The sequence below is a fragment of the Canis lupus genome, chromosome 34 (genome assembly GCF_011100685.1).
Source record: "Canis lupus familiaris isolate Mischka breed German Shepherd chromosome 34, alternate assembly UU_Cfam_GSD_1.0, whole genome shotgun sequence".
Classification (NCBI taxonomy): Eukaryota; Metazoa; Chordata; class Mammalia; order Carnivora; family Canidae; genus Canis; species Canis lupus.
The window spans coordinates 4,643,191-4,654,899 of NC_049255.1; the positions used below are offsets into that span (position 1 = coordinate 4,643,191).

Here is an 11,709-nt window from a genome sequence, read left to right on the forward strand (position 1 = left end):
GCCATAGTTCCCTCTCTGTGTCTGCCAGCTTGGCTTGGAATTTGGAGTGCCCTTGGTGGGGAGGTTCTCCTTGTGCTCCTATGTCCTTGCTCCTGTCCCCATCCCTGACTCTACCACCAACCACAGGGAGGGAATCCTTCCCTAGTCTTGAGGAAATCTTTCTCCTCTCAGGATTGTTGGCTATTCTGTCTCTGGATTCCTCTCATGGCTTTGGAGCAAGCCTGAAGACCCCTCCTCACTATAGCCAGGGTGTGTTTGGCCTTTTCTCTGCTCTCCTCAGAACTGTGGCCCAGCCATCTGAGGCTCCAGAAGTCACTTAGCATTCCCCATTGATCTACCTGGTGGTTCCTCCTAGGGCATGTCTTGGCCTCAGTGGAGCCTGATGTGGGCCTAGTGGTTTGGGTTGCTTGTCTTGAAGGCCACACCAATTCTCATACCTGTTTTCAAGTATGAGACCAGCTTGGTGCCTTTCTCCCCTCTGGGTGGGTGGTCTTGACATCCCGTCAGCCTGGAGTGACTGCATTTCAACTGTTAATGTGGAAAATGGTGCTGATTTATAGCAGTAGCCCCAGAATTACTTGTTGGGGGTAGAGGGAAGGCTTAAAGGTAAACACTCATCTTTGGGACCTAAGTTATGATACATATCAAAACATTGCACGTATTTCTTTTTATCTTTCTTTTTTTTTTTTTTTTTTTTTTAGATTTTATTTATTTGAGAGAGAGCAAGCACAAGCAGGAGAGGGGCAAAGGGAGAGGGAGAAGCAGACTCCTCACTGAGCAGGGAGCCCGATGCAGGACTCGATCCCAGGACTTTGAGATCATGACCTGAGCCGAAGGCAGATGCTTAACCTGAGTCACCCGGGGCCCCCATTGCATGTATTACTAACAGAGTCAATTGGGGAGAATGTGACTGAAGTATGAAGCCGAGGAGCTTGCCAACTCCTTCCCTCAAACTTGGACATGGCCTTAGAGAAACCCACCAAAGGAAACTCACTTATCTATGTCCCTGCATCTTCCCGGGCCAGCAGGGTGGCCTTCTTGTCACTGGACTGTCATGGTTTAGCACTGAAAGCCCTGTACCCCCCAAAACCTCTTGATCCCAGCAGGCAGGGTGGAGGGAAGGGGAGAGGGGGACAGGAAGCAAGTTGGTCATCGTAGACCCCTCAGCGGCCCTGGGCTCAGGACTAAATTGATCAAAGTGATGATTAGGATTTAGAGGCTTTCAGACACTGTCAATCAGCACCAAATTTCATTTTTAGCTTACATTCCTGACATGATATGGTATGGTTTCTTTTCATGAAATAATTGGATATTAGGAAAGTAATGTATGCATGCTCATAGGAAATCATCTAAACAGAACTGAAGAGTACATGTAGCAGTTAGAAGTCAGCCTCTCTGCTGACCTTCCCTGTTTTATATCTTCCAGCCAGGGACAGCCACATTCAATAGTTGCCAGGTGTTAGGCTACGAATATTCAATGCATACAGATGCCTCTTTATGCACAGTATAGGTGCATTGCAACTTCCTTTTTTAAATTTATTTTTTTGCTGCAACTCTGTTGTGAAGTTCCACCTCTAAGAACACCTATACATTTTTTTATTTAGGTTTTTAAAAATGACTATAGTTTTCTTCCCACCAAAAACCAACGTCCAATTGGCTTCTAGTGGATGTTTAGCTTATGCTTAGGTTCCTGCGATTTTGAACAATCTGCAATAAATAAACTAGAAGCACATTTGTGCACACATACCTACTGGATAGATTGCTACAAGTGGGATGGCCATACCACGGGGTATGTACGTTTTCCACTCTGATAACTAAGAAATGTGCGTCACTACATTGCATCCATTTACACTCAGGTTCACAGTGTGTGTGAATGTCTACTTTCAAACTTTCTTATCATCTCTGGGTATTATCAAACTTCTCAACCTGAGAAGCAAAAGACTGCAATTTTATTTGCATTCTTTTAGTTCTAAACAGATCTGAACTTCAGTTATATGTGAATTGGACACTTGTCCAATTTTTGTGTGTAGGGCACTAATATTTCCTATCCTCTGTCCATTTTTCCCCTTCTTTTTTGAAATTGGCATGTTTCTGCTTCTTAAGAGAAGTGTATAGTTTTTAGATAATTTCATTTGGTTTCTTCATCATGAATTGCCTTTTGTTGTTCCTTGAGGGTATTAACTATGTACATTTAAATATTTAAGTCTTGGTGCAGGTCAGGAGCAGCCAGCCTGCAGCTCATGGGATCTATTTCGCATTACCAAATTAGATTTGTAATATCTAAATGTTTTTCTCAGTGGAGCTGTTGCTGCAGGAAGTAGATAAAGAACAAGGGTCAATTTAAAAAGGAGATACTCTGGGGTGGGGTAAGTTTTTGAGGGAAGAGATGGTAATAGCAAAAATAGCAAAAATTGGGATAAGCATAACATAAAAAGCTAAGGCACTCTTAAGCCCTGTGGAATTCAACACTATGATCTGAATTCAAATTTCACCCCACCCCCACTTTTTGAAGTTTTAGGAAAATCATTGCATTTGTTTATGTCTCTTCATTTCTTTACCTATTAGGGTGTCACTTAATATTTCCTATTTAATCTAAATAGAACACAGTGCCATCAAAAAATTTCTAGAGTAGTTCAGGGAAAATGAGTATTTGCGTGATTTTTTTTTTTTTACTACAGACCAGCATTATAACTTTATGATAATGGAAACTGATTGCAAAATGATCAAAATTGAATCTATCAGCCCTAAAATCTTGGTTTTAATGGGATGTCAGTGGTTCTTACAGCATGGATTTCATCTAGTGCCTAAGACACTTTGTCTTTGATAAATATGAGCATCGCTCCAATTGTCAGCATTGCCCCCGCATTCACTCAGAGCTGAAGCAAGGCAGCTATGGGCACAGCTGCAATGTCAGCAAGGTTCAGATCTTCACCCAGAGAGTGACATAAATGCCAGGTTTCCCCAAAGACCTTGTTCTTTCATGTTCTGAGGAAGGTTTCTTGGTGTCCATGTTAGTTCTACTCACGAACTGGCCATCCTGGCTTTCCAAGGATTTGTCTACCCTCTCCTGTTGAGTGAGGTGATCCCTTCTGCTTGGCTGTTCCTTTCTTGTCTCCATGGGACCCCTGTGACTTCCCCTAAATGCTTGCTGTATGAAGTGCAGGCCCCTAAATGACTGTCCTGCTATTGGTTGCCCAATGTGGCCAAGAGCTCCATTTCTAAAGCACTCATCGCTGTTATAGACTTGTTTATTCATTTTTTCCCAGCCTTCCCTTTGGAGGATGCTGGTTAGAGAAGTTCCAGAGTCTATGTCCCTACCTAACAGATTATATCACAAAGCTCCCAGGCCACAGATAAGCCACAGACGCTGATAGAATCTCGGAGGGATCCCTGAGTGGCTCAGCGGTTTAGCACCTGCCTTCAGCCCAGGACGTGATCCTGGAGTCCTGGGATAAAGTCCCACGTCAGGCTCCCTGCATGGAGCCTGCTTCTCCCTCTGCATGTGTCTCTGCCTCTCTCTCTCTATGTGTGTCTTTCATGAATAAATGAATAAAATCTTAAAATAAAAAAAAAAAGAATACCGGAGCCACCTCATCCTTGATGTATTCCCTACCCAGAGGAGCTGCACTCTCACTGCTGGCAGAGGGGGTGCCCTTAATTGTGTTATTATGGGCACGGCTTGACTAGAGTCCCAAGTCACACTTACATCTTCTTCCAGGAGGCCAGCCAAGTCTTCAGGCCCACTCTGGTCCACGTGGCTAAAACCCAAGGCTAGAGTCTCACTCTGTTTTCCTCTAGGTGACACCTTAAAGGAGGTACTGCTTAGCTCCCTTTCACCTCTTTTCTCACCTGTCTCTTGCTTCAGATTATTTTCCCCCTCTTTCTTTTCACTTTCTTTTCACTTTCTCTTTTTTCTTTCTTGCCTCTCTTCACCCTCTTAGCTTGGTCTCCTTGATTTCATTCCCTCTGTCTGATGTCTCCAACACTTGTGCTGGCTCTGTCTGTCCACTAGCCCTTAATACTGCCTTTCTCCAGAACACCTTTCTCCCATCCTCATTTCCTGTAGCTATACAAGGTCATTCTGGGCACTGTTATCTGGGTGGTTTTATTTATTTATTCATGAGAGACACACAGAGAGAAGCAGAGACATAGGCAGAGGGAGAAGTAGGCTCCCCATGGGGAGCTCGATACAGGACTCGATTCCAGGACCCCAGGATCACAACCTGAACAAAAGCCTCAACCACTGAGCCACCCAGGTGCCCCTGGCTAATTTAAATGATCAATTTGTATCAGTTAGCTTTTTCTGCATAACAAATCACCCCAAACTTGAAATAATAGCTATTTAACTCATTGTTCTTCTGACTGGTCATTTAGGCTGGGCTCAGCTGCGTGAGTTTCTGTGCACTTTTAAGTTTCTACTAATCTATGAGTTTCCTTTGATTTCCAGAATTTTTTATCCCTGGCCCTATTGGAGTTTTAGACCAGATAACTCTTCACAGGAGAGGCTGTCCTGTGCATCGTAGAACATGGAGCCGTCTGTACCTGTTAGATGCTGGTAGCAAATCCTCCTCCTCAGTGCAACAACCCAAACTGTCTCCAGACATGGCAAATGTCCCTTGGACATTTGAGAGGTGGGGACATTGTCCGTGGCTGAGAAGCACTAATCTAACACAATACCCAGAAGAGTGAGAGCCAACTGCATATTTAATGAAAGAATTTTTTTTTTTACTCCTGCAGATGCAAAACTTTTAGAAGCGTTTGACACTTACCAGACAGACCTTTAGTAAGTAGGTTCTTACAAGGGTGAGTATTTCAAGGAAAGTGGAAGGAAATAACCTTACAACTGTCTGACTTGGAGAAATGTTACACCTAGAAACATGTAGCTCCAACAGTAGACCCGATGCTCAACATCCCTTCTAAGCTTTTATTGAGACAGGATATCTACATTTCATTTTGTTGTCTACAGGAAGTGATCCATTGGCCAGTTTTGCCCTCTGCAAGACAGATCCATGTCTCTCTAGCAGCAATTTTAATTATAATAGAAGAATAGTCCATTCTGTAAGAGGCTTTAATTTTTGTGAAGTGTTTTATCACGAACAGTAGCGATGTGATTGTGAGAAAAAAGAGAAATATAACTATCATGTGTGAATTTGATTTGGGAAATATCTCATAATCTTTCAAAACATATAGAACAGATCAAACCTGTTGTGATACAAATTGGAAAAAATTACTTTCCAACATACGAAGACATGCCTTTACAAAAGTATCAGGGGTTGGTACACATATAGATAGGCTCCAAAATTAGTATTTGTCAAAGCATCATTGATTCTGGCATTTAGATGTCCTCTAATTCATCTCTATTGATCATTGTTTCCTTGCTCATCTGAGAAACAGGTATCTTTTTTCTTTGTCATTGTACCAGGTTATGCTCATATGCAATATGAATAAGGCATTGAGGAGGACTTCTGAAACACCCAGTGTCACCCCATCACATTTCATTTTTCTTGTCAGAAAATTAGTTTGCTCCATGCGGTAACTCAAAGTCATTCAACCTAGTCTCAGAAAAGCTGTCCATTCATCTAGTTGCCAGACTAGAAAGAGAAGGATTTCAGTCAAAGATGAGTTCAGGGAAGAAGCAGATGAATATCATTATGGGACTCCCTATGTGATGTGTCCGCCATATTGCCAATGAAATAGTAACCCCTTTCAGCAAGAACTGCTCACCACCCATGCACATGAAGAAGCACATTTTTCCCCCCATTTCTACTTTTTAGAGACTAATGGGTCAGTGATGTTCACCTCTATGAGAGGTACTGAACAGCCTCATCATTCCTTTGACAAATGTTGTAATGCTGATGCTTCCTATATGCTATGGACTGAATTATGGCCCCCACCAAAATGCATATGCAGAAACCCGAACCTCCAGCACCTCAGAATGTGACTGTACTTGGAAATAAGGTCTTTACAGAGATAACTAAGTTAAAAATGAGATCATCTGAGTGGGCCCTAATCTAATATGACTGGCTTTCTTTTAAGAAGAGAAGATTAAGTATGCGGACATACACAGAGGGAAGATTATGTGAAGACACAGGGAAGAGAGGCTTCAGAAGAAACCAACCCAACCAGCACCCTGATCTTGGACTTCTCACCCCTAGAATTGTAAGAATATAAACTTCTGTTGTTGAAACCACCAAGTCTGTGGTACTTTACTATGGCAGCTTGAACAAACTCACATGCTATTTTCCAAGACTGTTGCATGGTTGTGTGATATAGATTTGAGTTTCTTAGAATGGCCCTCCCAGTCTTTTCTGCTGCTTCCTGGCCAAGTACACAAATTGAAAATCAGAACAAAGATAATGAAGGGCATCTCCATGGAGGCATTTATATCTATATCCTTACATCTATGACTGGTCTGTAACTGACTTCTACATTGCCTACAATCATAATTTTCATTATTTGTTAAATTGTACCTACAGTGGAACTAGACTAGACACATGGTTTCTGGTCCAGGAACTTCATTATTTCAAAATTGTGAACATGATGATTGATTCCATTTCAATCATAAAAATATACGCGGGATCCTGAATCAGAGTCATTTTTAAAATGAACTCACTTAGAATCTTTTTTTAAAAAAAACTTTATTACCCAATTTTTGGGAAAAAAATATAAAAGATATTCCAGCACCGTAGTTCACTTTGTCTGTAATGCAGGAGGTACCACTTACGGTTCTTCAAAAGCAGACAATGTGGCTGGTGATGTTAAAAGCCTCAGTGTTCTATAAATAGAAATAAATTATAGAATCAGAATGGTGGTCAAATGACCTTTTTTTCAGAGATGAGAAAACTGGAAGAGACATAAAATGAAGGCTACCAAGATTATTTCTTCTCCCAAATATCTTTCCTATAATCTAAAATTTGGAAGGAAAAAATTTTTCCTCAATATCCTTTAAACATTTGCTTAATTTCATACAAAACTCTTCACATCCACAAAAGATACCCAGGAAGAGTAGAGGTAAATATAGATTTACACACATTGTTTGAGTTATTAAGATGATTGAAATTTGGCCTCGCCCACCCAGGTTTATTGAGAAATAAATGACATACACTGTGTAAGTTTAAGGCATACAGGATAATGGTTTGATTTACAGATATTATGAAATGATCACACAATAAATTCAGTTAACATGTCTTCTCATATATATATATATATATATATATATACACACACAATAAAAAGAAAGGAACATTTTCTTCTTGTGATTAGAACTCTTAGGATTTACTCATTTAACAACTTTTAATAAATCTCACAGCAGGGTTAGCTATAAGCATCATGTTGTACATGACATCCCTAATACTTATTTACCTTCTACCTAAAATCTGTACCTTTCACACCCTTCCTCCAATTTCCTCTCCCACCATCCTTCAAGTTTGGTAACTACATACAGTCTGATCTCTTTTTCTTTGGTTGGTTTATATATTTATTTGGATTCCACACATAAGTGAGAACAGAACTTTCTCTGTCTGACTTATTTCACTTAGAATAATCGCTTCAAGTTCCATCCATGTTATTGAAAATGGTCAGATTTTCTTTTTTTTTTAATGACTGAATAGTATTCCATTGGCTATACATACCACAGCTTCTCTATCCATTTATCCATTGGTGGACACAGGTTGTCTCCATGTCTTGGCTTTTGTAAATAATGCTGCTATGACCGTGGAGGTACAGATATCTTTTCAAGTTAGCGTTTTCATTTCTTTTGGATATATTCCCAAAAGTGGAATTACTGGATCATATTGTAGTTCTACGTTAAATTTTTGAGCATCCTCAGTAGTGTTTTCCACAGTGGCTACATGAATTTTCAATCCCACCAACAATGCACAAGGATTTCCTTTGCTCCACATTCTTGCCCACATTTATCTCTCGTCTTCTTGGTGATGGCCATTCTAATTCACATGAGATGATATCTCTGTGTAGTTTTAATTTGCATTGTCTTAATGACCACTGATGCTGAGAATCTTCTCCTGTATTTGTTGGCCATTTATATATCTTCTCTGGAGATATATTTATTTGGGTCTTTTACCCATTTTAATTGGGTTATTTGTTTTTTTGCTATTGAGTTGTATGAGTTCTTCATGTATTGTGGATATTAATCCCTTATCAGATATTTGATAATAAACCCATCCCATGGGTTGTCTTTTTCACCTTGTTGGTGGTTTCCTTTGCTGTGCAAAGGCTTTTAAGTTTGATATAGTCCCATGTGTTTACTTCTTATTTTGTTACTTATGCTTCCTTATGTTGGTAACTACACGTTTGAGTAATCGGGCTCTTCTTCTAGACTTTGTAGGTTTACTTTGGCAGAGATAGTTCTTCACTAATTGTGCAGTTTGGGTGTTTGGGTGTGTTTGCTGGTAATTTCCTTGGCCAGATGGGCATTGCTATTATGGTCTATTTTGGGGTGAGGCAACTGAGCTCCAAGGATAGGGTGGGGGTGTGCCTCTGGCTGAGAACCACTGGACAGGACTGCTGGCTTTGTTTCCTACCCAAGGCAGGCAGTAGGATGGGCTCTGTAGTTGCCTAGATTCTCTGGTCAGGCTTATTCAGTAGTAGGTAGGGCTATGAATTAGTTTCCCTGCCCTGGCAGGGCAGCAGGACAGGACACAGAGTCTGTATAACTCATTGTTGGAGGACCTGATTCAGGCCAGAATGTGCACTGAATTCTGTGGTCAGATGAGGCCACCAGTTTTGCTATGCAAATAGCAGAGCTGTGGGCTATGCTCTCTGTTCAAGCACCTCCATATGTATGGCTATTGAATTAGCTATACAGCTTGAGGTGGTCTGGTTAGGTGCTCAAATTAGACAGCCTGGAGGCTATATTCAGCATGAACCAGGCTATGGGTGAGATTCTCTGCTGCATACAGTGGGAGAAGCAACCATAAAGCTGGTAAGGCTCTTGGTTCACTGTCTTAACCCAAGCTGACCTGCACCCCAAGTTCTCAGACAGAACAGGGCTACTGGCTATGCTCTGCGCACTGTCAGCTCTGTTCACCTGCCTGTTGGCTTGAGTGCTCCTGGACCACACAGGCTTTCTGGTCAAATGGGTCCAGAAGACACTCTTCATAGCAGGCAGGGCTGTGTCTCAGCTCCATTGCCTGGGCAGGAGGTAGAGGGGCAACTCCAGACTACTCCCCAATTCTCTGATTGGTGAGGCTGGGAGCTACCTCAGTCTTGGCTGTGAATTAGTCCCCCTGCCTGTGTTTAGCATGGGCACACTGGATACCTGTTCCTGGCTTTGGTATGGGGGCAATCAGCTCTGCCCACCTCTCTGCTCAAGCCCCACTGAGCTGCACTGCTTCCAGGAGTCATCACCAGCCTGTCTGATCAGAGGCTGCTGGAAGGCACTCTCCATGGCAGGTGGGGATGAGTCAGCTGTTTGCCTGGCAGTGGGCAAACCTGGATTTAGGGCCAGCAAAACCCCTCATTTGTGGACCTGAATGAGGCAGATCCGCACCTTGCTGAGCTTCCTGGTCGGAGTTTGCCCCTAACTTGGTTCTGCAGATGTTTGAGATTACTGTTTGAGCACTGCAGAATGGGTCTGCCAAGATCTGTGTGCTGGTTGTTGCAAGTTCTTCTCCCTTTCTCTCATCACACTCAGATCCCCAGTGGTTGAGTTCTACAGATTCCCCTGAGCCCATGGTAGGAGAACAGACTAGGGATTTCTGCATAGTGATCTAAAATGCAGGGTCGGAGGGAGAACTGGTTGTCCCCCTGGGTTCTCTTTACCCTCTAGAGGAACTGGAGGCTCAGTGGGGAGACCTCTCTGCCTGTTTTTGGGCTGACCTGGGAGACAGGCAACGTGATCAGCAGGTAGCCATTTCTCCTCCCTTCTAATAGTCTGGGCTTGGTATCTGTGGTGCAGGGGGCAGCCTCACCATCTGTGGCTGCAGACTTCAGCCTCATCCCATGTTCTCACAGGAGTCTCACAATGATGTCTTATTCTTGAATAGTTGTTAGTTTGTGTGTGTTGGGGTGGAGGTGGAGACAAAGTCAGGGACACCCTATATCACCATCTTAGAATCTTGATGAGATGACAGTGATGCAAAAGTTGGGGGGAAATCTCATTGTGTTCAGAATTTTTTGGATTAGTTTTATTTGTTTAAGGCAGAGGGAAGCTCTGTTTTTTTTACACATTGGGATTAGGTTAAACACCAGAATCTCTTTGGAATTAAAAAAAAAAAAACCTGAAATAGGTTACCTGAGAAATAATGAGATATCTTCCTCTGAAGAACTTGGAAAAAAATTGTCTGATTCTTTTCTATCAAAGATTTGTAGTTGTGTTTCTTCCTTGGGCTGTTCATGCCCCAGAGACCCTACTAAATTTTTGTCAATATAAGAAAAAGGTGAATTATTACTTCAAAGATGCTACAGGCCTTTAGTAAGCAATGTCTTTGTAGAGGGCAAGTCGAGAACCAGAAACAGCATGTTGCAATTAAAAGAATATAGGCTTGTAGAGAGAAGAAAGGCAAGGAGGCCGATGGGCAGTCGGCTTGCAGCACATCAGGTTCCTATCACAGCTGCCCACAAATATGGCCAAACATCAGAGCACTTGCTTTTCCCATGAGTAATTAAGGTCCAAAGGGGAAGCGTGTTTAGATAAAGAATTTTAGATGCTAGAAAAAAAAAAATCACAGCATCCCTGAGACCATGTGAGTCTTGGTGATAGAATCTGACTTTGGCCTTTGGTATGAATCCCTTCTTTTTGGTAAGTGGTTCAAGGGCATTAGGTACAAGTAATAAAACAGGATTGTATTGTTTCAACTCATGAATCTTCACCAGAGGAGTAAACTATTCTTACAAGCCAGAAAGCTGTATCAGCTGCATGTTAATGGGAGCATGAAAGCGCTGAAGGGAACAGCTCATTCTGTGCGTGTTCAGCTTCATCACTTTGATTTTGGTCCATCGAGTTAATTGCACCTCTGATTGGACTTACATGTTAGATCACTTAGTATGTTTACATGAACTGGAGGCTAATCATTGTGTTTATTCTATAGTTTGCAGGTTACTGAAAGAACAAATTGGTTTTTTCATGTCTTGGTCTATTCTCTGTGACTTCACAGCTTACCTATATTACTTTTTTTAAAACAGCTTTGTTGAACTATAATTGATGTACAAAAAACTGCATATATTTAATGTAGAACATGGGATGAGTTTGAACATATGTGCACATCCAGGAAACTATCACTGCAATCAAGGTAATAAGCATATCCATCACCTACAAAAGTTTCTTGATGACCTCCCCTCTTTTTGGTGGTAGGAACACTCTGCATGAGATCTACCCTCTTAACAAACATATTAAGTACGCATTACAGCATCATTAGTTACAGGCGCTGTTTTGTACAGCAGATCTCTAGAAATTGCTCATTTGTGTAGCTGAAAGTTTATGCTTGTTGAACAACTCACCATCTTCCCCCTTCCCACAACCTCTGGCAACTTCCATTCGACTCTCTGATTCTATGATTTTGATTATTTTAGTTACCTCATGTAAGCAGAATCACATATTTTTCTTTCTGTGTCTGGCTTACTTCACTTAGCATAATGTCCTCTAGGTCTATCCATGCTATTGCATATGGCAGGATGTCCTTCTTTTTGTAATATTGAATAATATTCCATTTTAAGTGTATTTTCTTTATCCATTCATTCATGAGGAACACT

At 41.6% G+C, this 11,709-nt stretch overlaps 1 long non-coding RNA gene across 1 annotated transcript; it reads left to right on the forward strand.

Annotated features, from left to right (window-relative positions):
• Window positions 1-3,594: 3,594 nt before the first annotated feature.
• LOC111093932 lies at window positions 3,595-6,178 on the forward strand. Its single transcript, XR_005383674.1, has 3 exons — window positions 3,595-4,631; window positions 4,738-4,803; window positions 6,037-6,178. It is a non-coding gene; the product is annotated as an uncharacterized LOC111093932 (long non-coding RNA).
• The last annotated feature ends 5,531 nt before the right edge of the window (window positions 6,179-11,709 follow it).